The following is a 24704-nucleotide window of genomic DNA, read 5'->3' as shown; positions in this document are numbered from 1 at the left end:
TTTTGAGATATTTAGGGTTGCTGTATAATAAAAGTTTACTTATCTAAGTCACTATGCTATTGTAGCTGACCTGCCTTCTGTGATCCTCTGAGGCCAGAAACTGCAGTTTCTGGCACTTAGCACCTCATCCTAAAAACAGCAAAGGATTCAGTAAATAGCCTTTGTTCTATGTCAGCAGGAACTGCTGGGCTCTAACAGGCCTGCTAGTCTGAAGTCACAGAAAGAAAAGACACTTAGAGAAGTGATTACAGAGTTTATTACTAAGTGTAAAAAGTTTCCTATGATAGCTATCTAAGGGGAAAAGTGGAAAGGTCCTAAGTGAGGAAAAGGAAAAAATTCTAGTAAGGGAAAAATTCTTCTAAAGGAAAAAATTCTCCTAGGTGGGGGGAGGGGGAGGAAAGGAAGGGGTGAATCTCTCTTTGTCTTTGTCTTCAGTACTTATACATTTTTCAGAACACATAATCACATGTTGCAAAGTTCATCACAAATTCACACCAAAAATCAAATCATAAATTGAAGTAGAAGTTTACAACAGAGAATGTTTACATGCATATCCACTAGGAGTAATTATCTGGCTAAACATATCCATCACCTGTCTAGCTCCACAGGTTCACTGAAGGTTTAAAATTATAAGTTATTAGTGACTTTTTGTATAGATAAACCCAGGCAATATTTTATCTTCTGTCCTAGACCTATAAAAAAAAAAAAACATCAGTTTCCTTTTTATGACCTTTGGTTAATTGTTTTTACAACCTCTTGGAATGTGCTCTGAGTAGGAGAAAGTTTGACTACTATCTAAGAGCACTTAACTGGTGACACTTGGGAGACTGGCAGAGTTCTCATTGAAGTTTTGACTATCAGAAAAGGACCTAATAGCAGTCCCACTATAAAAGAGCTTAATAATCATTGATATGATTTTAGAAATTCTTATAGGATCATCATTAAGACTTAAGAAGTCATCTATTTGTCTATCACTACAAGACAGTACATCTTCATGGATCTGCAGAGATCTGCTTCAAAGGAGTGTGTTATTGTTTAGTGATTGTTATATATTTTTTGAAGTGTTTATAAAAAGATAAAGAGATAAAGAGAGTATGTGCTGTGGGTGTGTGGAGAAGTATGGGGAAGGGGATGTCTCAATGGGCCCACGGGTATAGTATAGAATAGAGTTTATTGGGGCATGGGGAAGGGAGCCAGGAGGGTACCAAAGGCAGAGAGAGAGAGAGAGAGAGAGAGAGAGAGAGAGAGAGAGAGAGAGAAGCAGAGGAGTAGAGAAGTAGAGAAGTAGAGGCTGGCCATGACCACATGTAGAGAGAGGAGGTGGGGGAGAGGACAGAGAGGCAAGAGGGTAAGAGATTAAGAGTGTAAGAGTATAAGAGATTAAGAGAGTGAGGAGGGTGCAAGCAGCCCCTTTTATAGTGGACCAGGCCTACCTGGAGGTTGCCAGGTAACTGTGAAGGTGGAGTTTAGACAGAATACTAATATTTTTAATAATAATAGGAAAAGCATATTAATAGCAGAAATCTTTCCTAAAATGAATCACTTACAGCCTTGCTGAATAAGGGCACACCTGTCACAGAATATATACTAATCCAAGGCAAGCCATTTCAGGATGATCACCTGCTAGTTATTAGCTTGTCCCATTATGGCTCCTGGCAGAGATATATAAGATGTGGGAGAAAAAAATAAAGTTGTTGGAGCTTTGATCCACCTAACAAATGTGTGTATGTGTATCTATATATGCATATATGTATATATGTGAAGTTGGTTGTAGCTTTGCTTTATCCATCAAATATATGTATGTATGTATGTATGTATGTATGTATTATGTATGTATTATGTAATGGGTGAAGATGTTGGAGCTTTTTGAGGTTTGGTTCATCCACTAAATTTGTGTGTGTGTGCGTGTGTGTGTGTGTGTATGTGTGTGTGTGTATACTTGTCTGGGTTTGTGTGATTTTTTTCCCACCTTTTTCTTGATGGTTCTAGAAAGTTTCACTGGACCCAGAGTTTTTTCTTCCGGCCCCAGAGAGTCTTCTACTAGCCCCCCAGAGAATCAGGTTTTGTTCCCACAGAGAAAAGTCTACTGAATGACCAATTGCCTACTCTATGACCCACTCCAGTTTACCCTAGAAGTCAAAGCTTGTCTTTGCCAAAACAGAAGGTGCATTACCAATCCCCCTCTACGAAACCAGTGTCACTCTAATTCCAAAACCAGGTAAAGACACACATACACACATACACACACACACACACACAAATGAAAATTAAATGGCATTTTCCTGATGAACACAGATCTAAAAATGCTCAATAGAATACTGACAAAACAAATACAAACATATATAAAAAATGATAATCTACAATGATGACGTTGGCTGTATCCATAAAACATGAAATGGCTCAATCTTCACAAGTTGGTTAATATAATTAATCATGTAAATGAACTTAAAGAAAAAAATACACAATCATATCAAGAGATGTGAAAAGGCCATTTGAGAAAGTCCAACAGATCTTCATGATAAAATTTCTACAGAATGTAGAGCAAGCAGGAACACATCTCAATATAATAAAAGCTTTATATTAGAAACTCATAACCAATATCATTGCAAATGAAGAAAAGCTTGAAGCAATCCCACTGAAGTCAAGAAAGAGGCAGAAATTCTATTATTCTTATCCCTTTTCAGTATTGTGTTCTGAATACTAGTTGGAACAATAAGGCAAGTGAAGGAAATTGAAATGAATACAAATAGGGAAAGAAGACAACAAACTGTTGCCATTCTCAGATGGCATAATACTATATAATAGAGATCCCAAAAATTGTACTAGAAAGTTTCTCCAAATGAAAAACAAATTCAGGAACATAGCAAGATATGGAATCAACTTACACAGATCAGTATCTTTTCTACACAGCAAACATACACAGAAGGAGATCACTGATATACTCCCATTCACAATGTCCTCAAAGAAAACAAAATATGTAGTAATAAACATAACCAAGGAAGAGAAGGAGCTCTGTGAGGAAAACTTCACAGTTCTGCAGAAAGATACTAGAAAATGTAAAGACAGCCCTTACTTGTGGACTGGTAAAATTAACTTTGTAAAAATGATCGTTTAACCAAAATCTATTTACAGATTTAAAGAACTCCCAATCAAAATCCCCATATCATTCTTCACAGAAATAGAAAACTATCCTAAAACCTATATGGAACTACAAAAGAACCCAGATAGACAAAAAAATCCTGAACAAAAAGAGAAATGCTGGAAAGATTATCATTCCAGATCTTAAGATATATTACAGAGCCATGACAATAAAAACTGAATGATACTGGAACAAAACCAGACGTATAGACCAATGGAATAAAAGTGAAGATTCAAATATGAACACACAACTTCAGCCAATTAATACCTGACAAAGATGACAAAAACATAAACTGAAGGAAAGAAGGTATCTTCAGTAAATGGTGCTGCAGATGCCAAAACGTGCTTCCTGACAGGAGCCTGATATAGCTGTCTCCTGAGAGACTCTACCAGAGCCTGACAAATACAGAGGTGGATGCTTGCAGCCAACAATTGGACTAAGCATGTAGACCCCAACAGAGAAGTTACAGAAAGGACTGAAGGAGCTGAAGGTATTTGCAACCCCATAGAAAGAACAACAATATCAACCAACCAGACCCACAGAGCTCCCAGGAACTAAACCACCAACCAAAGAGTACACATAAAGGGACCTATGTCTCCAGCTACATATGTAGCAGAGGATGGCATTGTCTGTCATCAGTGGGAGGAGAGGCCATTGGTCCTGTGAAGACTCAATGCCCCAGTGTAGGGGAATGCTAGAGCAGTGAGGGGGATAGGACAGGATAGGGGGTGTGCAGAGGGGAAACCAGGAAAAAGGATAACATTTGAAATGCAAATAAATAAAATATCCAATAAAAAAATGGTGCTGGGAAAACTGAAAGTCTACATGCAGAAGAATGAAAATAGAGCCTTATCACGTTGCAAAGAAACTAATAGCAAATGGATCAAAGACCTAAACTTGGAACCTAAAACACTGAAACTGCTAGGGAAAAAGAAATAGCCAGTAACCTGGATGATATAGGTGTAGGAAAGGACTTCTGAATAAGTTTCCATGTGTTCAAGCTTTAAGACCAGTAACTGAACACCAGAGCTTCATAAAACTAGAAAGCTTATACATAGCTAAAGAAACAGTCGACCAGGTGAATAGGAAGCCCATAGAATGGGCAATAACACCACCAACTATACATCTGACAGAAAATTCATATATAGAATATATAAAGAACACAGAAACAAACAAAATCAAATTATCTATTGAAGAAATGAGCCTGAGACTTAATATAAGTCTATCAGACTAATTGAGTTCTCCAAAAAACAATAACAAAAAAATGGCTAAGAAATATTTCAAAAAAATGTTCACTGTTGCCAGCATTAGGGAAATGTAAATCAGTACAACTTTAAGATTTCATCCTACTTTGCTCAGGATTGCTTTGGCTATCCTGGGTTTTTTGTTTTTCCATATGAAGTTGAGAATTTCTCTTTCAAGGTCTATTTAAAAAACTGTTGGAATGTTGATGGGAATTGCATTAAATCTGTAGATTGCTTTTGGCCAGTAGCCATTTTCAGTATGTTAATCCTACCTATCTGTGAATATGGTCATGGATTGGCAGGATTAATATAGTAAAAATAGCTGTCTTGCCAAAATCAACCTATAGTTTCAATGCAATCCCCATCAAAAGTCCAATTCAATTCTTCATTAAGTTAGAAAGAGCAATTTGCAAATTCATTTGAAATAATCAAAAAACCAAGATAGTGAAAACTATTCTCAACAATAACAGAACTTTTAGCAGAATACCCATACATGACCTCAACCTGTACTACAGAGCAATAGTGATAAAAACTACATGGTATTGGTACATAGACATGCAGGTAGATCAACAGAATAGAACTGAACACTCAGAAATGGACCCATACACCTATGGTCACTTGATCTTTGACAAAGAAGCTAAAACCATACAGTGGAAAAAAAGACAGCATTTTCAACAGTGGCGCTGATTCAACTGGTGGTCATCATGTAGAAGAATGAAAATTGAGCCATTCTTATCTCCTTGTACAAAGCTCAAGTCCAAGTGGATCAAGGACCTCCACATAAAACCAGATACACTGACTCTAGGAGAGAAAGTGGGAAAGAGCCTCAAACACATGGGCACAAGGGAAATTTTCCTGAGCAGAACACCAATGGCTTATGCCCTAAATCAACAATCTACAAATGGGACCTCATAAAATTGAAAAGCTTCTGTTAGGCAAAGGACACTGTCAATAGGACAAAATGGCAACCAACAGATTGGGAAAAGATCTTCACCAATCCCACATCTGGTAGAGGGCTAATATCCAATATATACAAAGAACTCAAGAAGTTAGACTTCAGAGAACCAAATAACCCTATTGAAATGGGGTGCAGAGCTAAACAAAGAATTCTCAACTGAAGAATACTAAATGGCTGAGAAGCACCTTAAGAAATGTTCAGCATCCTTAGTTATCAGGGAAATGCAAATCAAAACAACACCAAGATACCACCTCACACCAGGCAGAATGGCTAAGATCAAAAACTCAGGTGACAGCAGAAGCTGTCGAGGATGTGGAGAAAGAGGAACACTCCTCCATTGTTGGTGGGATTGCAAGTTGGTACAACTACTCTGGAAATCAATCTGGCAGCTCCTCAGAAAACTGGACATAGTACTACCTAAGGACCAGCTATACCACTCTTAGGCATATATCCAGAAGATGCTCCAACATATAACAAGGACACATGCTCCACTATGTTCATAGCAGCCTTATTTATAATAGCCAGAAGGTGAAAACAACCCAAATGTCCTTCAACAGAGGAATGGATACAGAAAATGTGGTACATTTACACAATGGAGCACTACTTAGCTATTAAAAATAATGACTTTATGAAATTCGCAGGCAGATGGATGGAACTGTACAATATCATCCTGAATGAGGTAACCCAGTCACAAAAGAACACACATGGTATGTACTCACTGATACTTAGATACTAGGCAAAAAGCTTGGAATACCCATGATACAACTCACAGACCACATGAAGCTCAAGAAGAAGGAAGACCAAAGTGTGGATACTTCAGTCCTATTTATAAGGGGGAACAAAATAATCACAGGAGATAGAGTGTGGGAGGGACATGGGAGGAAGAGAGAGGGGGAATGAAAAGGGGGGGCAGGATCAGGTATAGGAGAAGATGGGGGTGATGTACAGAGCGTTAGGAAATTGAGCAGAGGTGTGTAGCAATGGAGGATAGGAAACCTCAGGTAGCCCTCAGAAAGTCCCAGATGCCAGGAAAGCTCAGGCTGACAGGCTAGCAGGCTAGCAGGCTGGGGGAAGGGTACACTCCCCACTGACTACCTTGCCAAAAGAGAAAAGGGCCTAGCCAGGGAATTGGAAATCCAGCTTTTGATACAGCCCAAACCTAAGACAATTTCTTAGTTCCATGAATGACACTTTTTTTCTCACTTTGTTTTTGACTAATAACAATTATCAGAGACCCCTGTCTCCAGACCTGCTGTGCTCCATGCTAGACAATTCACATGGAGAAAACAATATCATTTCATATGTGAAGAGGATAGTCTTTCAGGATAGTCCTAGCCCAAGGACAGGATTAGCCTGGTTTACAGGGAGAACAGAGGTTGTTTTAAAAGAAAATTTTATGGGTTCCATGAATTATAGATACTTTTTCCCTAGCCTGAGTAGCTAAAGTTGCCCCTCTGGTTTGCCAACCAGAGGCCAGTTAATCCGTAAACAAAGAATGCAGAGTTACAGGACAATGGGCTACCAGCCATCCCAGGAATGAAGATAAGAGATAAACATCTGCCTGCAGGAACTGCTCCCCGCCCCCATGGACTGGTTTGGCCAGATGTTCAAAAATTGGAAAACAACCAATCATGTGCACCCACTCGAAAGTTTCTCCTTTTCCCCACCCCGAGCTTATCTTAACCCTAAACCCTGGAGCCACGAGGTTGATGCCCCTGTCTCCTACATTGAGACACGTGTCGGTCCGGAATGTTCCGCCATTAAACTACCTCGTGTTCTTGCAGCAAGTTGGTCTTCCGTGTGTCCTTTGGGTGTGCGCCATCCTGTGACTCGAGTGGGGTCCCCTTTGGGGGCTTCCCAAGCCTTACACAACAAGTGCTCTTAACCTCTGACTGTCTGTCTGGACTCTGTACATTTTTTTTAAACCTATTATTTTGGGTACAACTATAAAAGGTATTTTAATATGTCAGTCAATTTTTATTTTATTTTTATCATTGCAAATATTTGGGTGTCGGTATCATGGGCTGGATCTGAAGCTTCAAGGCACATCTTTGTAAACCCCACACGACATTTCTTCCCCTAATTCACTGCACCACCACCAAGATTCTCCCAGCAACTGCCTTAAACATTATATCCAGTCAGACATGATGAACCAGTAGCTCAGCTACAGGTGTGAAAGTCAGGTCCTTCTAATACTCATAGCTATGGCTTTAGGAAGATAGAATTAACCCCTTTACATCTTAGCAGAAGGCATAGTTAACAAAAGTATTCCCTTTTGATAGCAAAATAAACCAAAACACATACCAGGCTCTTTGTAGTTTTTACTCCTGCTGCAATTGACAGGGATCCTGAGGTAAAGAACTGGTCATGAGGAGAAATGTCCAGGTTAAAACTCTTCATAAACAGTTGGTATAAATCATAGCATACTATTCCTTATTTCTAAATCAACTGCATCTAATAAAGTGGTCGACTGTCTGAAAAGCAGCCATTTTCTATGTCACCCACCTTCCCCATCCCCACAAGAGCAGAGAGGAAAAGTAAAGTGAGTTATGGAAGAACCATCAAGGTTTTTTTTTTTTTTTTTTTTTTTTTTAGATTATTTCATTTGTTTATTTTAGATGTTTGAGGTAAGGTCTTGTTATGTATTTCTGGTTGGCCTGGAGCTTGCTACATAAACCACGCCCAGACTTGTTCTTGAAGCAAATCTTCTGTTTATGCTTCCTGAGTGAAAGGATTATAGGCAGGAGCCATCAAGTGTGTTTCAAAATTTTAATAATATTTTCTATAGGCTTCCAGTATAGAGGAAAAAGCAAAGGTCCCTCTTTGCTGTACTTTCCCTCCCTTAAAAATTTATGACTAGAATGATACTCTTTCTAATTCCACTGACAAAGCTGTCTGCACTCTTATTCTGGACACATTTATTTAATATTAGGACACTTTGAAATTAGATTTCATAGACTTGAAAAGAAACTGAGGACTTTTTAAATTTTTAAATTATTGTGTACTTTCACATACTGTTTATTAAGGGTTTAAAAATTATTCAACTCTTGCTCTCCTGGATCTGAGTCCTGGAGCAGACCTCTGCCCGGTCTGCTCTTGTGTAGACACCGGGTTCCGCTGGAGACATCCTGGAGTCTCCAGGGATACCACAGCCATAGGTAGGAAGACACACACTGCCCTACGCCCATAGCACTCAGATTCCAACAGATACACCCCCCCACCCCACCCCCCCACCCCTGCCGCCCCTGAGGAATAGCACTTCCCTTCCTCCCCTCTCCTGGATCTGAGGCCTGGAGCAGATCTCTGCCCAATCTGCTCTTGTGTGGACACCAGATTCTGCCCGAGACATTCTGAAAGGTCCACTCAACCCAGAGCGGCAGAGGTACCACTGACCCCAGAGAGGCAGAGGAATAACTGAACTCAGAGCAACAGACAACATATTCTAAGATATCCTAGAGGAGCCACTGCACTCAGAACAGTAGGCACCTTATCCTGAGACATCCTAGAGGAGACACTGCACCCAGAACAGCAGACACCTAGCTGGTCTGCTACCTTGGAGACACCTTATCCTGAGTCATCCTAGAGGTACCGCTGTACTCAGAGCAGCTGGAGAAAATCACAGAGACATCTGAACCCCAAGGAGATCAGACAGAAGCAAGATAACTAGAAAGGCAACCTTCAGTTAGAGACAGTGAGTACATGTGGCTCTAGAGTTAACCAGATGGCAAAAGGCAAGCGCAAGAATGTAAGCAACAGAATCCAAAGTTACATGGCATCATCACCACCCAGTTCCCCCATCATAGCAAGCCCTGAACACCCCATTACACCGGAAAAGCAGGATTCAGAATTAAAATCACTTCTCATGTCAATGATAGAAGACTTTAAGAAGGACATAAATAACACTCTCAAAGAATTTAAGGAGAACACAGGGAGACAGATAGAAGCCCTTAAAGAGGAAACACAAAAATCCTTTAATGAATTGCAAGAAAACACAACCAAACAGGTGAAGGAATTAAACAAAACCATCCAGGATCTAAAAATGGAAGTAGAAACAATAAAGAAATCACAAAGGGAGACTACCCTGGAGATAGAAAACCTAGGAAAAAGATCAGGAGTCATAGACACAAGTATCACCAACAGAGTACAAGAGATAGAAGAAAGAATCTCATGTGCAGAAGATACCATGGAAAACATTGACGCAACTGTCAAAGAAAATGCAAAATACAAAAAGCTACTAACCCAAAACATAGAGGAAATCCAAGACATAATGAGAAGACCAAACCTAAAGAAAATAGGTATAGATGAGGGGGAAGACTCCCAATTTAAAGGACCAGTAAATATCTTCAACAAAATTATAGAGGAAAACTTTCCTAACCTAAAGAAAGAGATGTCCATAAATATACAAGAAGCCTACAAAACTCCAAACAGTTTAGACCAGAAAAGAAATACCTCCTGCCACATAATAATCACAACATCAAATGTACAAAACAAAGAAAAAATACTAAAAGCAGTAAAGGGAAAAGGTAAAGTAACATATAAAGGCAGACCTATAAGAATTACACCAGACTTCTCACCAGAGATTATAAAAGCCAGAAGATCCTGGACTGATATCATACAGACCCTAAGAGAACACAAATGCCAGCCCAGACTACTATACCCAGCAAAACTCTCAATCAATATTGATGGAGAAACCAAAATATTCCATGACAAAACCAAATTTACACAATATCTTACCACAAATCCAGCACTTCAAAGAATAATTGGTGGAAAACTCCAACAAGGAGGGAAACTACAACCTAGAAAAAGCAAGAAAGTAATCTTCCAACAAAAGAAGATATCTTCTTTTATCTTCCCTAAAAGAAGATAGCTACACAAAAATAACTCCACTGCCAATAACAAAAATAACAGGAAACAACATTCATTTCTCCTTAATATCTCTTAATATCAATGGACTCAATTCTCCAATAAAAAGACATAGACTATCAGACTGGATACATAAACACAACCCAGCATTTTCCTGCATACAGGAAACGCACCTCTGTGAAAAAGACAGACATTACCTCAGAGTAAAAGGATGGAAAACAATCTTCCAAGCAAATGGTCCGAAGAAACAAGCTGGAGTAGCGATTCTAATATCAAATAAAATCGATTTTCAACCAAAAGTAATCAAAAAAGATAAAGAAGGACACTTCATATTCATCAAAGGAAAAATGTACCAAGAGGAACTTGCAATTCTGAACATCTATGCACCAAATGCAAGGGCACCCACATACATAAAAGAAAGTTTACTGAAGCTTAAAGAATACATTACACCTCACACAATAATAGTGGGAGATTTCAACACCCCACTCTCAGCTATGGACAGATCATGGAAACTGAAACTAAACTGAGACACAATGAAACTAACAGAAGTTATGAACCAATTGGACTTAACTGACATCTATAGAACATTTCATCCTAAAGCAAAGGAATATAGTTTTTTCTCAGCACGTCATGGTACCTTCTCCAAAATAGACCATATAATTGGTCACAAAACAGGCCTCAACAGATACAAAACATTGAAATAATCCCTGGTACCCTATCAGATCATCATGGACTAAGACTTGTCTTTAATATGGACAAAAACAATGGAAAGCCCACATACACATGAAAACTGAACAATGCTCTACTCAATGATGACTTGGTCAAGGAAGAAATAAAGAAAGAAATTAAAGACTTTTTAGAATTTAATGAAAATGAGGATACATCATACCAAAATTGTGGGACCCCATGAAAGCAGTACTAAGAGGAAAACTCATAGCTCTAAGTGCACACAAAAAGAAACTGGAAAGAGCATACACTAACAACTTGACAGGACACCTGAAAGATCTAGAACAAAAAGAAGCTAATATACCCAAGAGGAGTAGATGGCAGGAAATAATCAAACTCAGGGCAGAAATCAACCAAGTAGAAACAAAAAGAACTATACAAAATATCAACAAAACTAGGAGCTGGTTCTTTGAGAAAATCAACAAGATAGGTAAACCTTTACCCAGACTAAACAAAGGGCACAGAGACAGTATCCAAATTAATAAAATCAGAACTGAAAAGGGAGACAACAACAGAACCCGAGGAAATCCAAAAGATCATCAGATCGTACTACAAAGGCTTATACTCAACAAAATTGGAAAATCTGAATGAAATGGACAATTTTCTAGACAGGTACCAGATACCAAAATTAAATCAGGAGCAGATAAACCATCTAAACAGTTGCATAACTCCTAAAGAAATAGAAACAGTCATTAAAAATGTTCCCACCAAAAAATGTCCAGGGCCAGATGGTTTCAGTACAGAATTCTTTCAGACCTTCAAGGAAGACCTAATACCAATCCTCTTCAAGCTATTCCATCAAATAGAAACAGAAGGAACACTACCCAATTCGTTCTATGAAGCTACCATTACGCTCATACCTAAACCACAGAAAGACCCAACAAAGAAAGAGAACTACAGACCAATCTCTCTTATGAATATTGATGCAAAAATACTCAATAAAATTCTCGCAAACTGAATCCAACAACACATCAAAACAATTATCCATCAAGATCAAGTAGGCTTTATCCCAGGAATGCAGGAATGGTTCAATATTCGGAAATCCATCAATGTAATCCACTACATAAATAAACTCAAAGAAAAAAACCACAGGATCATCTCACTAGACACTGAGAAAGCATTTGACAAAATTCAACATCCCTTCATGTTAAAAGTCTTGGAAAGATCAGGAATTCAAGGCCCATACCTAAACATAGTAAAAGCAATATACAGCAAGCCAGTAGCCAACATCAAACTAAATGGAGAGAAACTTGAAGCAATCCCACTAAGATCAAAGACTAGGCAAGGCTGCCCACTCTCACCCTACCTATTCAATATAGTACTGGAAGTCCTAGCTAGAGTGATTAGACAACAAAAGGAAGTCAAGGGGATATAAATAAAAAAGGAAGAAGTCAAAATTTCACTATTTGCAGATGATATGATAGTATACTTAAGTGACCCTAAAACTTCCACCAGAGAACTCCTAAACCTGATAAACAACTTTAGCAAAGTGGCTGGATATAAAATCAACTCAAACAAATCAGTAGCCTTCCTCTACTCAAAGGATAAACAGGCTGAGAAAGAAATTAGGGAAATGACACCCTTCACAATAGCTACAAATAAAATAAAATAAAATAAAATAAAATAAAATAAAATAAAATATCTTGAAGTGAATCTAACCAAGAAAGTAAAAGAACTGTATGACAAGAACTTCAAGTCTCTGAAGAAAGAAATCAAAGATCTCAGAAGATGGAAAGATCTCCCATGCTCCTGGATTGGCAGGATTAACTTAGTTAAAATGGCCATCCTGCCTAAAGCAAACTACAGATTCAATGCAATCCCTATCAAAATTCCAAATCAATTCTTCATAGAGATAGAAAGCGCAATTTACAAATCCATTTGGAATAACAAAAAACCTAGGCTAGCAAGAACTATTCTCAACAATAAAAGAACTTCTGTGGGAATCACCATCCCTGACCTCAAACTGTACTACAGAGCAGTAGTGATAAAAACTTCATGGTATTGGTACAGAGACAAACAGGAAGATCAATGGAATAGAATTGAAGACCCAGAAATGAACCCGCACACCTATGGTCACTTGATCTTTGACAAGGAAGCTAAAGCCATCCAGTGGAAAAGGGACAGCATTTTCAATAAGTGGTGTTGGCTCAACTGGATATCAGCATGTAGAAGAATGCAAATTAATCCATTCTTATCCCTTTGTACAAAGGTGAAATCCAAGTGGATAAAGGACCTTCACATAAAACCAGATACACTGAAACTAATAGAAGAGAAGTTGGGGAAGACCCTCAAATACCTAGGCATAGGGGAAAAGTTCCTGAAGAGAACACCAATGGCTTATGCTCTAGGATCAAGAATTGACAAATGGGACCTCATCAAATTGCAAAGCTTCTGTAAGGCAAAGGACACTGTCAATAAGCCAAAACAGCAACCAACAGATTGGGAAAAGATCATTATCAATCCTAGATAGGATAGAGGGCTAATATCGAATATATACAAAGAACTCAAGAAATTAGATGCCAGACAACCAAATAACCCCATTAAAAATGGGGTACAGAGCTAAGCAAAGAATTCTCAACTGAGGAAACTTGAATGGCCTTAAGAAATGCTCAACATCCTTAGTCATCAGGGAAATGCAAATCAAAACAACCCTGAGATACCACCTCACACCAGTCAGAATGGCTAAGATCAAAAATTCAGGTGATAGTAAATGCTGGCGAGGATGTGGAGAAAGAGGAACACTCCTCCATTGTTGGTGGGTTTGCAAACTGGTACAACCACTCTGGAAGTCAATCTGGCGGTTCCTCAGAAAATTGGACATAGCACTACCTGAGGACCCAGCTATACCACTCTTGGGCATATACCCAGAAAATGTTCCAACATATAACAAAGACATATGCTCCACTATGTTCATAGCAGCCTTATTTATAATAGCCAGAAGCTGGAAAGAACCCAGATGCCCTTCAACAGAGGAATGGATACAGAAAATGTGGTACATTTACACAATGGAATATTACTCAGCTATTAAAAATAATGAATTCAAGAAATTCTTAGGTAAATGGATGGATCTAGAAAATATCATCCTGAGTGAGGTAACCCAATCACAAAAAACCACACATGGTATTTACTCACTGATAATCGGATATTAGCCCAAAAGTTTGAAACAACAAAGATTCAACTCACAGACCACATGAAGCTCATGAAGAAGGAAGAACAAATGTGGATGCCTAGGTCTTACTTAGAAGGAGTAACTAAATACCCAAGGGAGCAAATATGGAGACAAATGGTGGGACAGAAACTGAAGGAGAGGTTGTATGGTGACCATTCCAGCTGGGTATTCATCCCGTGTGCAGTCACCAAAAGTAGACACTGATATGGATGACAGGAAGTGAATGCTGACAGCAGCCTGATAAGGCTGCCTCCTTAGAGGTCCCCCAGAGTCTGACATACCCAGAGGCAGATACTCACAGCTAACCATTAATCTGATCAAGGGTTACCAATGGAGAAGTTAGAGAGAAGACTGAAGGAGCTGAAAGGGTTGGTGGCCCCATGAGGAGAGCAAGAGTAGCAACCAGCCAGAGCTCCGCAGGGTCTAAACCACCAGTCTAGGAGTACATGGGGAGGGACACATGACTCCAGCTGTATATGTAGGGGAGGATGGCCTTGTTGGGCATAGGTGAGAGAGGAGATCTTTGGTCCCAGGAAGGCTGAACACTGACTGGGGGGAGGGGGATCTGAGGGCAGAAGGTGGGAGTGGGAGGTAGGTGGGTGCACACCCTTATAGAAGCAGAAGGAGGGGGGATGGGATAAGGGGTTCCTGGGTGGTGGGGGGAATGGGGTAAGGGGATAAAATTTGAAATGTAAATATTATATCCAATAAAAGAGGGGGAAATAAAGAAAAGCTTTTAGAACCAACATCTTTAATAATACGTCAGCCCTCTTAAAAAATCATCTTGATACTAAAATTTGTTTTGAGAATTGTATATTGCAGAATACACAGCCTTGGTGTATCTACTCATCAAGCAAGCTGAGCAGACCTGCTCAAATCTCTGAGGTCCTGAAATTCTATCTGGATGCAGTGAAGACACAGCGTCAGAGGCTTATCAATTTACTCTTCCCCCCACCCCTCTTCTAATATCTCAATGCCCGTAATCAGCTTGAAGAAGTTAATGAAGAGTCAGCACCCCTATTCCCTGGGCTTGGGGACTAAGGTGGTAAATATTGGGCTGTCTTTCTAGGGAAAAGTAGTGGTTTTTTGGGAATAGGGAGGATTAGCTAGGATTTATTGAATAGCCATAACCTATTGGTAGAAATCTGTACAATTATTATCAAGATGAAGTTATAACTTCTTAAATGGCACAAATTTACTTTGATTACAAATTTAAGGTTTTCATTGGTACGAGCTTCTTATTGATATAAAAGTGAGATAAATATTGAGACTCTCATAGGCATTGTACCTGTATAGAATACAAGGCTTAGACCCAGTCCTTCTTTAACTTTTTTTAACTGATTTGAGATGGTTAGCCTGTGAGTTAAGGGACTATAGCAAATTCATGGCTTGGAGTTTATTGTTAGGGTGTTTTCTATGTTTTATTTAGAAATAGCTGAGAGGAGTTAACAGACAACAGTCCAGGTTACCTTACATGGATAGTTGGTTTTCAAAACGTCAGAAGTCCATAGAATTGACGTTACAAATATTTCTATATTAATGTTCATTTTGATTAGAGACCTATCTGCTCCTGACAGCTTCCTGCCATGGATTCTAAGAAGAAATTGAGCATCCTTGGAGTTACTCCAGTTGTGCGGTGACAGCCACTAGGCAAGAATTGCCTTTTTCCATCTACAGACAATTCACTGTCCAGAAAAGGACACACTTGCAGAATAGTCGACTGATTATATCTGCCTAGACAGAGTAATCAGCCCTTAATAATTCTGTACCACTAAGGTCTGTCAGATGATTCTGGGCCAGAAGGCTAAAGATTTGATGCACCAATGTTTGATAGTATTGGGGCTTTCCAGGTGTTCAGCGGTGTCTGTAAATTGACTAAGTTTTAGAAGCTATGCTTTGTGCTTCCCACAATTTTAGTTAACTCAGCCATTCTGGGTTTCTGACGGGGTTGAAAACTTATAGTCTCATAGCCAATCCTGGCAATTTACCTTGAGAGAAAAGATTTGAGTGGATGGTTTTCAGCTGACATTCATTCTAAAGCCAAGGAAAAAACCAGGTTCAGAACTAAGTGTTTTAGTTAGAAGAGATGACTGAGGTTCTGGTTAGTCAACAAAATGATGGACTGGGTATTAGGACTATCTTGTATCTCACTGGTACAAATTGGCATAATTATGCTCTAATTGTATTTTGAGAGAAAAGTTTTATTTTAGCAGGAAGGGTGATATGTAGGAGGAGCTAAGGTAGGAGGAGTACTGAGAGGAGGAGAAGGAGTAAGGAGAGGAGGAAAAGAAGGAGAGGAGAAGCTAGGTGGTGTGAGAGAGGAAGAGGGAGGAGACAGGGAGGCAGATATTCACGTGTCTCCACCAGTCAAAGATAGTTGATATATCTAGGCTGGGTATCGAGTTACACTTCTGATTGAGCATTACCAAACTTATAAAGCCTTTGATTAACATTTTTAAAATGTGTATAAATGTTGGGGGCCAACTTTTAGCAGAAAGCGGCTATCAGCTTTGCAGCCATCTTGAGCCATATACCTGACATGAGACTTGAATTACAATAGCCTACAACAGCTGAGAACACTCCGATAATCTTGGTTTAGATACCTTGAGATTAAAGGCGTGTGAGATTAAAGGTGTGTGACTTAGAAGTATAGAGATCAGAGTTAGAGACAAGACCTAAGGGCATGATTAAAGGTGTAACTTAGAGGCGTGGCTTAGAAGTGAGACATATAAAATGCAGAGACAGACAGTAGGATTCAGACATTAGGAAGACTATAGAAGACAGAACCAGACATTAGGGAGACTAGAGAGAGAGATTCATATACATCAGACATTAGGTAGAATCTGCCCTCACCCTCGCTCTTGCTGAAACCCGACCTGCAGACCGGAGCAGCAGCTTGGGCCGGGATACAGTGGCCGCCCAAACGTGGGTCGGCCCGGGCCTCAACATTTTGTCTGGGCTGCAACATTTATTTTGGCCGCCCCAACTTGGGGCTAGTGCGGTCCCCAACATATAAATGCAAAAAGGAAAAGGGGGCATGGGATAGGGGTTTTGGGGGGAGGGATGGGGAAAGGGGATGGCATCTCAAATGTAAATAAAATATCCAATAAAAAAATTATTCAACTCTCATCTAATAAAAAATTTTAATAGCAACGAAGACTAAACTTTCCAATCCTTATAACAAGATTTTTGCCAGCATGACACCAAAGTGAAGAAACTGAGGAAGTTAGTCAAACAAAACAGAAATGAAATGATCCCTGTTAAAAAATACATATTAAGGACCGGGCAGTGGTGGCGCACGCCTTTAATCCCAGCACTTGGGAGGCAGAGGCAGGTGGATTTCTGAATTCGAGGCCAACCTAGTCTACAGAGTGTGTAGCCCAGAGTGTGTAGCTACAGAGTGTGTAGCCCAGGACAGCCAGGGCTACACAAAGAAACCCTGTCTCAAAAACACACACACACACAAATACATATTGAAAAATGTAAGTAAAATAATAGCAACAAATTATATTATATATTAGATGATAACTAGATATGTGGCAGGAATTTCCCTGTCCAATCTACTTAAATATTAGTGCAGCAGGAGGCCTGTGATTGGACAGGGAAAAGGGAGGCGGAGCTAGGAGTTGCAAAGAGAGAGATGAAGGGAGAGAGAAAGGGAGAAGAATCAAGCAAGTCGAACAGGATGACTCAGAACCGGTGTGGCTTAAGTAACCACAGGCAGTTATGAATATCTTATAGGGTTAGAATAATTGGGATAACTTGTCTAAATTGTGTGGGCATTTGTATATTGAGATTCTATTGATATATAAATCTGACTGGTTAACTATAAGCTTTAAGAGTTTTGATTTTGCCGGGTATTGTGATATCTAACTGAGAGGTTGGCAGCAGGTGGAGGTAGTGACCACACCAACATCTTCGGGTCCCCAGGCTGAGGGTCTGAGAAATGGAAACACCTGGCTGGGGCCATGTGGCCCGCAGGTGTTCAGCTTAGTGCCAGAGCTAACTGGGAGCTGTTGGGGTGTGGGGGTGGGGTGGGCTAGCCCTGTGGGACCAAACTGGACCTGAGAGTTACCAGCGATAGTGTGGGAAGCCTGCCAGGATCATTTTCTTACTTCCCACAACAATAGAATAATGTAGCTCATTTGAGTCTTCCAACTTGGCCATTATTTTCAATTTAATCAAAATGACTGCTCCCAATTTGATTGAATTGACCTTTTTAGACTATTCCGCTAAATATACAGATGTCTAGATTTGCTTTCCAAATTTGAGTTTAGATGATTTAAAAGTTAATGAGAATATCAGTAGGACCCAATCACTGAAACTAAAATTAACATGTAGATGAGAGGCTGAGGGGTGGGATGTCAGTCCATTGCTCTGCATGCAGACTTGAAACCTTGAAGTGAATCTTCAGTCATGAACTATGGGAGTTGTTTTTCAAGATGGTATTGAGTAGGAAATAAAGATTGAAGCAGGCATTCACAGAGAGTAGATAAATGAGATTCTGAGTTCTTGTTCATGGACTGAATACATCATGAGAAAATTAATCTTCCTTAGTCTCATTTTATTTTTATTGATACAGTAAAGATAAAGGCAAATTTCTCAGAAGTTGTAGTGATTGGCTGAGGTGGAACATTACATACAAAAACATTTAGAAACATGCCGGATTAAAGTACAATGTAAGCTATTACTGGTATTATTGGTGGGATTATTATTATTACCATTGGTATTATTATTAATATATAAAATGTCATGAAACTTTGAAAAAATGTGACAGCCTTTAGCATTCTTCAAATCTTAAACACCTGTTGTAAAATAAGAAGAGAAAATTAAAGTACCAGGTCAACTAAATAACGAAATTTTCTCACTCTCCAGTTCATCAATAAATGGAAACCTTGCAACACTTGAATAAGACTCTAAACTGTAAAATAACAAATAACCAAGTTTATGCATTTTGCTTTCTATTTGTAAGTTCATAACATATAGGTGAGTAAATGTTTGATTTTTATATTTAATTGACACTTTGAACTAAAAAAGAATTATCTGATATTTATTTATAGAGGAAAGTTTTTTAACTTTCAGAAATTCTTATTCAAATTTTGATTAGTTATTTTATTTACAATTGAAACAAAATTTATCTACAGTTTTCCTATTCTCTTAAGCATTTATGGAAATTTGATTAACTAGATGCTGTTAATCACCTGCTCACCTTTGTCCCCTCTTCTTTACCAATAACACCTTTGTTTCCTTCATTCTTTCATGGGCTTCAGAGTTTTGGGATTCCCTTCTTAGCTAGAGAAGCAGATCTCAATTTGCCCAAGTTACTGATAGAAAGACAGTTATCCTTGGTTTGAGAATATACTTGTAAAAGTTTTATGAGCAATGAAACAGATACATTGGTAAGTCATATCACTCTTTCTAACCAACCCTAGGGATGACTAGCCATGAGGTTCTGAGGAAATCAGTTATGTCAATATTTAAGTAACTTTTGGGGGAGTACATAACTACATGCTGTCACAATATATCTTAAGTGATATATAAACCTTGCTTATATGAGTAACTTGTGAATATTGTAATGTGGACAAGGAATTACTGAATCAGGTTTAAATAGCTGTTCTCAAACTCATAGACTACTTGAAAAAGTTGAGAGAAGATTTCACCCAAAGTTAGTATAGTCAGAACAGGGTGTTATTATCTCCAGCTATGTAAGATTGTATGTTACTCACCGTTATAGGTCCCCAAATTGGGACCAGTAAGATCACTGAAAAGATTGGTCCATAAACTTGCATGTTTATCATAATTATTATTCCTAAGCTGAAGTTTATGAGAGCAATCATAACTTGTACAGCCTAGACACAAACAAATAAAACCATTATCCCCCACAAAACGATGCTCATGCTACGTACTATCAACTTCTAAATTACCTCCACCTACTCCTGTCATACATAATTCACACATAAATTTTGAAATATTTGTTCTTCTGTGTGTCTCTTGTCTCTTGTCTCTTGTCTCTGTCTCTCTCTTTCTGCGTGTCTACACACACACACACACACACACACACATTTCAGTAATTTCAAACTTAGAGGGTATCTGTGATGTTCTTTCCAGAGATACTTTTTTGATCCCCGTGATACATCTCTACCTTTGTTGTTATCCTTTCTCACATGCTTACACAAGAAAGACTCATGAATTAGGAAGAAATTATACCAGCAAGAAACAATTTGAGGAAATAAAGCCAGATGCAGAATGAGGTAAAGAAAGAGCATACGTGATCTTTGGGAGCTTGAAGTTTGAAGAAGGAATGTGAATACAGTAACCCAACAATGGGGAATTTGAGTATAATTGTGTCCATAATAAAGACTTAAAGAACATATGTTAAAGAACATAAAAACAACATATGAAGATGTGTGGGAAGTAAGAAGAGCAGTGTTAGAGGGGAATGAATGGGACTATATGGAAAGATTGGAAAAGAAACACATATTTATTATCATACTTAGTGTCTATGTAACGATAATCCTTAAAAAAAAAAAAAAAGAAGCAATGAATTTGAAATGGAGGTGACAGCTTGGGAGGGTTGGTGGAAGGAAATGGAGGATGTAAAGTGTGTAATTCTATTTTAATCATTTAATTAATTTTAATTAATTTTTAAATTAATTATTTTAATTATTTTTTAATTATTTCAATTTTGTAAAATTGAAAAGAACAGATCTAAAACAAGTTAGTCCTCTACATTTGATTTGTGAAAACCAATCTAACAAGGTCAGAACTTAATCCCAAGGGAAAAAAAAAGTAGAATGAAAATCACTAGAATTCGAAACAAGGAATCAATGGAAAAAAAGCTTACAAAACCAAAGGTTTATTTTTCTTTAAACACAAATGAAACCGATTACTTGCTAGTCAAGCTAACTGAGAAGACAAGAGGTTAATAATTCCAAGAATCATTCACAAAATAGGATATGTGTGAATCCCAAGAGAAGAGGCCAACTAAGTCAATAAAATAGAGGAAACAGAGACTTCCTTAAGAATATAATGTACCATACCTCAGAAAAAGAAATAGCCACTCATGCCAAAAAAAAAAAAAAAAAAAAAAGAATAATTTAAGCTTCCCAGTGGTGGTGCAGGCCTTTAATCCCAGCAATCAGGAGGCAGAAGAAGGCAGCTTCTGTGAGTTCAAGGTCAGCCTGGTCCACAAACTGTGTTCCAGGACAAGAGCCACCCAGATAAACAGTGTCTCAAAAGACTAAAAAAACAAAACAAACCCCCCCAAACAAACAAATGAACCTAAAAAATAGAATAATTTGAAAAGATTTACTACTACTTGATATTATTATGATTTATTTTAAATTGGTATTTATAGAAATTACTAAACGAGTAGAAGAAATAGCACTAGGCTCAGAGCACTCATCACTGGGACTGTATATACCTTTATCTCCCCTTCAATTTTATGGTAAATGTAAAACTTCTCTCAATTTAAATTTTCCTCAGTGTTTTTAAGATAAGCATATTCTATGTTAACATAAAACATGTCATGAATAAATGATGATACTATAAGAGTTAGAAAAGTGAGGTAGAAAAGAAACAAGTGTCTGTCTAATGGCAACTGCCCAGTGATTAGAAGCTTGGCCCAGTGAGGTCCTTCTTCATTTGCTGGCCTTTAACTTGCCTAAGATGTTATTTTTTGAAGTTCTCTGTTATTTTTAGGCATGTTCTTCTGGAGGTAGAACAGAAATCCCCTACTCTCCACATAGAACTCTATGTGGAGAGTGGGGGATTTCTCATCATCTGAGTAGCAGGATAAAGAAAGGCATAGCAATGGTATAGAACAGAATGAGTTTGTCAGCCAGAGGGCCAGGCCACAGCTGTAGCTTTATAGCTTTTTCTCTACACTGAGTTAGATATGATCATCTTAGAAGATTCACAGCCTAGAACATACCTCCAGTCTCTATATTTTAAAGGTAATTAACTGAAAGTCTGATGTGATCGACTAACATGTCATTTTTCAAATGATAAATATAAAAATTAAATGCTATTTCCCCTGGGATGTGTTGCATGAAGCTACTGAGGGAGAGAGCATGGGATGTCAACTTTTTCTAAAAAAAAAAAAAAAAAAAAAAATCATTTATATAGTTACAAAACCATTCTCCCTTGAGACCCAAAGATGTCTTACCCCGAGGACTTTGGGTTCCCCCTTCAAGAATTTCTCTTTGTTCTCATTCCACATTTGTGATTTTATAACAGACTTCTCCAAGAGCTGATCACCTCCAGGAACCACTGCCATGGTGGCCTGTGCTAGTCCTTGCATGGTTTCCAGGGCAGCAGAAACAGTATTGAAACAAGAATGAAAGTTTGGATCAACTTCAGAAAATGATTCAATACCAGGTTCTTGCTTAAGGGTAAATTCCAAACAAAATCATTCCATGTTATAATAATAATAATAATAATAATAATAATAATAACAACAACAATAATAATAACGTTGTTCTGCGCTCCTCCCGTGTCCCCTTTTCACCCGTGGAAGAGAAACACGAGAGGCAGAATTCGGGTAGTTACCACAGCGAGGGTTTAATCTGTATCACAGACGTGAAAAACGCGGAAGGGCCAAGGACAGGAAGAGGTCCAGCTTAAATACACCCTAGAGTGACGTGTTCACTTCTGATTGGCTGTTCACTCATCACCCAATATTATGCCTCGGGATTGGCCAGTGACTTTGGCAGGCTTTCTGCCTTTGCAGCTGCACAGTTAATTGTTTACCAGTGGGGAGGACACGATGTCCGCGCCATCTTGGAATGGCGAATGTATAACCACTGACCACGGCTTCCTACATTGAGTTCTCTGTATTTTATCCTGGGTATTCTGTACTTTTTTGTCTAATATCCACTTACTAGTGAGTACATACCATGCATATCCTTTTGGGTCTGAGTTATCTCATTTAGGATGATAGTTTCTAGTTCCATTCATTTGTCTGCAAAACTTATAAAGTTTTTGTTCTTAATAGCTGAATAGTATTCCCTTGTGTAAATGAACCACATTTTCTGTATCCATTTTTCCATGGTGGGACATCTGGGTTGTTTCCAGCTTCTGGCTATCAAAAATAAGGCTACTATGAACATAGTGAAACACATACCCCTGTGGTATGGTGGGGCATCTTTTGGGTATATGCCCAATGGTGGTATAGCTGTGTCATCAGGTAGATGTATTTCCAAATTTCTGAGGAAGTGGTTGTACCATTTTGCAATTACACCATCAGTAATGGAAAAGTGTTCCTCTTTCTCCACATTCTTGACAACATGTGCTGTCACCTGAGTTTTTGATCTTAACCATTCTGATTGGTGTAAGGTGGACTCTCAGGGTCATTTTGATTTGCATTTTCTGATCACTAAGGATTTTGAACACTTCTTTAAGTGCTTCTCGGCCATTGGAGATTCCTCTGTTGTGAATTCTGTTTAGCTCTATACCCCAGTTTTTGATTGGGTTGTTTGGGTTTTTGGAGGTTAGCTTCTGGAGTGGATGTGTACTCAGAGGATTCAAATTAGAAATTACTGTTTTTTTATATAAAAGTTTAGACTTGTGATTCTTTAAAAAAATTTATAAGATTACTTTTTAATATAAATAATAAAATAGTTGATTCTTTTCTTGTAAGTGCACATTGCAACCTGCCAGTAAGAGAAACTAGCTAGAAAATTACTTTGTCTACGTATACTCTGTTAATCAATAACAAGTTACTTAGATATGAATGTATGTGGGTTCTTGGGCATAATTTGTTTTTCACCCCTAATATGTAGAACATTTGATCAAGCAAGGGTATTGGGAAACATTTTTGTTGTAGGTATATTCACTCTAATTATTTACTTAAAGAAATATAGAATGTAACCATATTGTAATTTATGTAGAGCTTCTAAGATATTGAAGGGATATATAAGCTTTGGGAGAAAAAATGAAGTGATTGGATCTTTGCTCCACCCAGCCAATGTGTATAAGTGTATGTACATATTCATATATGTACATATGTAAAGTTGGTTGTAGCTTTGTTTCATCCACCAAATGTATGTATGTATGTATGTATGTATGTATGTATGTGCGTACGTATATAATGAGTGAAGTTGTTGGAGCTTGTTGAGGCTTGTTTTAACTACCAAGTGTGTGTGTGTGTGATTCTTTTCCACCACTTTTGTGCTGGCCTCAGAAAGTTTCTCTGGACCCAGAGTCTTCTCTCCAGCCTCAGGGAGTCCTCCACCAACCCCAGATAATCAAGTTTTGTTTTCTCAGAGAAAACTACTGAATAACCAATAGCCAACTCTATGCCCCACCCCTGTTTACCCTGGATGTCAAAGCTGGTCTTTGCCAAAATGGAAGGAGCATTCCCAACCCCCCTCGATGAAGCCAGTGTCACTCTAATTCCAAAACCAGGTAAAGACACACACACACACACACACACACACACACACACACACGAAAACTACATGTCATTTTCCTGATGAACACAGATATAAAAATGCTCAGAATATTTACAAAAAGAATACAAACATGTATTAAAAAGTTTACCTACCATGACCACATTGGCTGTATCCATAAAACATGGAATGGCTCAAACCTCACAAGTTGGTT

At 38.4% G+C, this 24704-nt stretch overlaps 1 pseudogene; it reads right to left on the bottom strand.

The window, feature by feature from the left end:
• LOC117723181 (membrane-spanning 4-domains subfamily A member 4D-like) overlaps positions 1–22401 on the bottom strand; it is a 32558-nt pseudogene extending 10157 nt beyond the window's left edge.
• Between the last annotated feature and the right edge of the window lie 2303 nt (positions 22402–24704).

The sequence above is a fragment of the Arvicanthis niloticus genome, chromosome 1, assembly GCF_011762505.2.
Source record: "Arvicanthis niloticus isolate mArvNil1 chromosome 1, mArvNil1.pat.X, whole genome shotgun sequence".
Lineage (NCBI taxonomy): Eukaryota > Metazoa > Chordata > Mammalia > Rodentia > Muridae > Arvicanthis > Arvicanthis niloticus.
This window is presented reverse-complemented; position numbering and strand designations above follow the sequence as displayed.